Consider the following 6055-nt stretch of genomic DNA (forward strand, 5'->3'; position numbering starts at 1 on the left):
GAATAGAGCTGGGCATAATGATCGTAGAACGCTGTGTTTATGTCTTGTTGCGTGGTGAGGCGATGACCGTCCTCCGTATCGATGAAGCGTATCATCGCCTGTTGGCGTCGTTTACGTTCACGAAGGACGTGGAACATTGACGGGCGTTCGCTAGGTATCCGATCCTGCGTCCTCGAGCGGATTGACTACCCCCTCTAGGTGGCGTCGCATATGAGCGAGGATCTGAGCCTTGGCACGGTGGACCGCCGTTTGTCGTTCCGGAGACGGCGCCATAGCATCGCAGGTGCGCAAGACCCGGAAGTAAAAGTCGAGTGTATGTCTTCGCCAAGTAGCATGGTCGCGACCGTAGGTTATCAACGTTCGCCTCAGTGCCGGTTTGGCGCAGTCCAACCACCAGCGGATCGTTGTGGGATACGCACGGAGGCGATTTTCACACGAATGCCACGTATCCTCAACGGCTTGGCGGCAATCCGGGTACGACAGGTGAGCGATTTTTAATTTCCACGGGCTGCGGCTTCTCCACATTTGTTGCCGCTGCAGGGTGATGGTACAAATGTAAGCTGAGTGGTCCGAGAATGCTGCAGGCCACAGTTCCACATCCTGTGTTCCAGAGAGAGTAAGACATAAATCCTGTCGATACGACTGGAAGAGTGACTCGTGAAGTGCGTGAATCCCGGTCGGTGGCCGTGAAGACGTTCCCAAGTGTCCACCATCTGCAGGTCTCGAATTAGCGTCTCGAGTTCCGGGCACGGATTATGACGTGGTAGTTGGTCTCTGGGCGCCAGTACGCAATTGTAGTCACCTCCAAACAACAGACGATCGTGGGGGCCTTGGAAGAGCGGGGCGACGTCTTCCGCAAAGAATCGTGAACGTTCGCGACGTTTGTCCGTCCCGGAAGGTGCGTAGATATTGATAAGGCGGACACCCAGTACTGTGAGTGCCATTCCTCTTGCCCCAGGCAGAAACATCATATCGTCCGCCACTATCCCTTCCCGAAGAAGTACAGCGACACCGCTGCATGTTGGGGAAGCTGGAGAGACGCAAGCATCGTAACCGTACATGCCTGGGAAGTCGTTGACGTACACTTCCTGGAGGAGGGCTATGTCGATGGAAGCAGAGTTCAACATATCCTGAAGCAAGGATAACTTAGCGCGCGTCCGTATAGTGTTGATGTTTATAGTTGCAATGCGATAAGTTTGAGGTGTATCCACAGCATCCGTGTTGGCCATCAGTACCCCTGTAAGGCTGTCTCGTCACTCTAACTGATGGCGGGAAAGGGTCAGCACTGGTGGGATAAATTTCCCCCCGTGTCGTCCGACACGATGGGCAAGGAGTGTGCCTCACAGTCGTCTGCCCAGTCGCCATGAAATACCATCGGCTGTTGGTGGCTGTTAGTGGCTGCTGCGGCACTCGGCGCTGACTCCATCGGCTCTTCTGGCTGGGAATCGGCAGCGGCTGCCTGCTTGTTATCCTGCTGTTCTGTGGGGTCGGAGGGGCTGAAGCCGTCACCACGGCGATCTGTTGAGTTTGAAGTTACAGCGGACTCTGTACCGCCGGTACCGTCGTCGGAATTTCCACTGTCCATGTCAGACGATCGCTGCAAACACTCGTCCGATGGAGCACGCCGCCGTCTCTTGTGTTGTCGCGGGGAACGCTGTTTACGGTCGTGTGCTTCAGTATCTGAATGTGGGTAAATTTCTTCAGCTGCTCCGGTGTCTGGAAGAAAAGCCGCTGTCGGCACAACCCGTGGGTCAATGTCCATCCTGGCATCCATGCCTTCTTGCAAGGTCGGTCGGCGATTATCATCAGGTGGGGGTGCCGTTGTACAGACCGGATCCTGTACTGTAGAAGCCATTATGTTCACGCCGTCGGGGGCGGCTATCGGACTAATTTCGTCAGTATCGGTAAAGGTTGCTGCCCGTGTAACTTCGGCGTAATTGAGAGGAAGGGTCGTCACCGTAGAAGGAGTCATAGATTCACATGTCGGGATTTGAGTAAGCCGTCGTCGGGGACAATCCGAACGGACGTGCCCTACTTGGCCACAACCAGAGCAAGTGCGTGGCTGACCGTCATACATAATGATCGCCCTACATCCGCCGATGACAAGATAGGACGGAACATGTTTGGTCAATTCAATTTTAATCTTTCGTACCCCGTTCTTAACGGGGTACGTTGTAAAGGTGGTCCATTTTTCTGCCATATGGCTGATCACTCCGCCGTAGGGCTGGAAAGCTGCGCCGACTACGTCCGGTGGTACTTCAAAAGGGAGTTCGAAGACGCGTATCGTACGTAGGCCAAGCCCCGCGTGATCGATAGAGACCGCCCCAATATGGCCATCAGAATGTTTGAATTTAAGACCGTTCGCATGTGCGCTGACGATGCTGTTGCACACCTCGTCATTTACTAGCTTGACGTAGACAACACTGCTCGTGATAGAGAGATGGATACCAATTATGTCTCGCGGGTCAATTTTAACGTCGTCACGTAAGAAACGTTCCACTTCAAAAGCTCGCGGTCGTGCATGATCGGGTTGAAAACTGATCTTGATGGTGGTTTGTCTGTATGAATGTGCCATGGTGCGTCGGTAGTGACAACGCAGTAGTAAACAGCTACGAGCACTCGCGACCACGCGGACGGGACGTAAACAAGACGTCCTCGCCGCAGCGCTGCGGAAAGCAGACTGACCATTAGGCCACACGGTCACTGACGACCAAGTATAACTTATATACGACTCACCTCGAAACGCTCACACCCCAGAGGAATTGTGTTTTCGTTCTATACAGACGCTGCCCCTTGCTATTTCCCACCCTTTCGTCACATTCAACCTCTTACGAGACCGACCAAATATAGACTGGGAAACAAAACCACACACTTTGTGCATTCGCAATCGAAGACAGGGCGTCTCTCGCCGCATTTGCTACGATGGCCATTTGCTACTTCTGCAGAAGCGGCGGCGACGACGACGACCGAGAGAGACTCTGAGATATATGAAAAATACATCTACTGTCTCGTCCCACATTATGCTGTACCGCTTTGACAAATGCTTTATCTGCGCCATTCGCCTTAATCACATCTGAGAGTAATTCTTAATAAAACGAGTGTCGCTAATTGTTCGTCATCCCAATTACTGTTTGCTATACGGCCACGACGCACAACTGATATCCAAAATTCGTCTGCCTCCTGTGAGAATCGAACTCATGACCCCTGGTTTACTAGACCAGTGCTCTGCAACTTCTTTTTTTTTTTTTTTTGATGTGGTGAGAGTGATTTTGCCCCAGTGAGTAAAACGTGTACCTCTGGTGGGACTCGAACCCACAATCCCCAGTTTAGGAGACCGATGCCTTATCCATTTTCTTTAACGAGCATTTCCGGTACCGGGAATCGAACCCGGGCTTCCTGGGTGAGAGCCAGGTATCCTAGCCACTTTTTTTTCTTTTTATCTTTTTTTTCCCTTCCTCTGAGGGTTGAACTCACGACCCCTGGTTTACCACACCAGTGCTCTGCCACTTTTTTTTAATATACAATCATGTATATGAAGGAGATTATAACTGAAAATTATCGCGGCTCCATTGCCTTGTGGTAACAGAAAAACGACAAAGAAGTGAAAGGAAAAGGGAAAATTAATCCACTGAGCTAAAGATGCGCGGCCTAGCGGTACTTTTGCGTACTTCGTCCTTACGGTCGTCTGGATAATCAGTCTTCAGCTGACAACACTTCATATTACCGACTAATATTTGCAGCTATGAATACCCATTACTGCTTGGCTACACATCTGACACGTAACCGCTGTGATCTCCGACCAACACCACTTGCATTTCAGAACATGTCTTTCAAACATGTCTACAAAATCACCTTCACCTTCAAATACAGTTTCCTTGCGACTGACGGAGACCTAGGCAAAGTTTAAAGTTGCAATTTCCATTAAATCACGTTAATCAGAAAAATGGTAATTTACATCTGCAGCGGAACAAAATTCCGTTCCGCCCAGCGTGGGGCTCGAACCCACGCCCCTGAGATTAAAAGTCTCATGCTCTAGCGACTGAGCTAGCCGGGCTGCCTCTGTGAACACATGCCGGGTACCACGTCACACAGTACTCGTTTGGGTTGGGTGGTCCAATACAGAATCTCTCCATGCTGCCTAATGTGTTCCTAACGTCACACTCGTCACGTACTTCACTTTTATTTCACAATCATTTCTGAGAGGTAAAGGAATTGCATGAAAACCTGCAGAGCTAGTGGCGTCAAAATTAACACACATACTGGATGTGACTCATAAGCCGAACGAGTTACTTTCCGACGTTGTCTTAGATCTACAAGTGCCAGTCAAAACTCGCGGCGACGGCACTCTGCCGACCATTTCGCTAGTTAACACCGGTCTTGTTGTGTGTGTTTCAAGCTGAAGAACATCTCCAAGCAGGAAATGGTCAACAGCAACATTCAGACGGTTTCGTACTGCTCAATTGCTACATTAAAACGGTATGTTTCTTTTTCAGAACTGGAAAAACACGACCGTGACAGAATTCAAACCTGCAGTCTTCGGATCCGAAGTCCGACGCCTTATCCTTTTTTTTTTTTTTTAATCTCATTTTGTGCGCTTTTCTTTGTTGTATCTGCTCGGGGCGGGCGTTGTAAGACATCCGATGAAGTTCATTGATGATCGATCAATTCAGTTCACGGTACGTAACCCTCTGACCGAACACTCTGAGCTAACGTGCCGGCAAAAATCTCATATTGTTCGTTTCATCTGCTAGTGGCGGACGTCGTAAGACGTCCGTTTCAGTTCGTCGTTGATCCCTTAACTCAGTTGTTTTTTTATTACAGAGGCAGCTAACACTGACCGAACACGCTGAGCTCCGTGCTGGCAAGACCATTTCGCTAGTTAACATCGGTCTTGTTGTGTGTGTTTCAAGCTCAAGAGCATCTCCAAGCAGGAAATGGTCAACAGCAACATTCAGACGGTTTTTGTACAGCACAATTGCTACACTAAAACGGTATGTTTCTTTTTCAGAACTGGAAAAACACAACCGTGACAGGATTCGAAAGTGCAATTTTCGGATCCGAAGTCCGACGCCTTATCCATTAGGCCACACGGTCACTGACGACTTAGTATAACTTATATACGACTCATCTCGAAACGCTCACACCCCTGAGGAATTGTGTTTTCGTTCTACACAGCCGCTGCCCCTTGCTCTTTCCCACCCATTCGTTACTTTCAACCTCTTACGAGAACGACCAAATATAAACTGGGAAACAAGACCACACTCTTAGTGCATTCGGAATCGAAGGCGGGGCGTCTCTCGCCGCATTTGCTACGATGGCCATTTGCTACTTCTGCAGAAGCGGCGGCGACGACGGCCGCAAGAGGCTCTGAGATATGTGAAATATACATCTATAAGATATAATTCAGACTGCCTCGTCCCACCTTATGCTGTACCGCTTTGCTTTATCTGCGCTATTCGCCTTAATCACATCTGAAAGTAATTCTTAATAAAACGCCTGTCGCTAATTGTTCGTCATCCCACATACTGTTTGCTATACGGTCACGACGCGCAACTGATTTCGAAAATTCGTCGGCCTCCTGTGAGGATCGAACTCACGACCCCTTGTTTACTAGACCAGTACTCTGCCACTGAGCTAAATAGGCGCGGCGTAGCTGTTCTTTTGCGTACTTCGTTCTTACGGTCGTCTGGATCATCAGTCTTCAGCTGATAACACTTCATATCACCGACTAATATTTGCAGCTTTGGCGACCCATTACTGCTTGGCTACACATGTGACGCGTAACCGATGTGCTCTCCAAACAACAACACTTTCATTTCAGAACATGTCTTTCACACAAGTCTACAAAATCACCTTCACCTTCAAATACAGTTTCCTTGCGACTGACGGAGACCTAGGCAAAGTTTAAAGTTGCTATTTCCATTACATCACGTTAATCAGAAAAACGGTGATTTACATCTGCAGCGGAACAAAATTCCGTTCCGCCCAGCGTGGGGCTCGAACCCACGACCCTGAGATTAAGAGTATCATGCTCAAGCGACTGAGCTAGCCGGGC

At 49.4% G+C, this 6055-nt stretch overlaps 2 non-coding genes across 2 annotated transcripts; both read right to left on the reverse strand.

Moving 5' to 3' along the window:
- Positions 1–3981: 3981 nt before the first annotated feature.
- Trnak-uuu (transfer RNA lysine (anticodon UUU)) lies at positions 3982–4054 on the reverse strand. Its single transcript has one exon. It is a non-coding gene; the product is annotated as a tRNA-Lys (tRNA).
- Positions 4055–5982: 1928 nt separating this feature from the next.
- Trnak-cuu (transfer RNA lysine (anticodon CUU)) lies at positions 5983–6055 on the reverse strand. Its single transcript has one exon. It is a non-coding gene; the product is annotated as a tRNA-Lys (tRNA).

Source organism: Schistocerca gregaria, unplaced genomic scaffold (assembly GCF_023897955.1).
Source record: "Schistocerca gregaria isolate iqSchGreg1 unplaced genomic scaffold, iqSchGreg1.2 ptg000073l, whole genome shotgun sequence".
In the NCBI taxonomy this organism is placed as follows: Eukaryota; Metazoa; Arthropoda; class Insecta; order Orthoptera; family Acrididae; genus Schistocerca; species Schistocerca gregaria.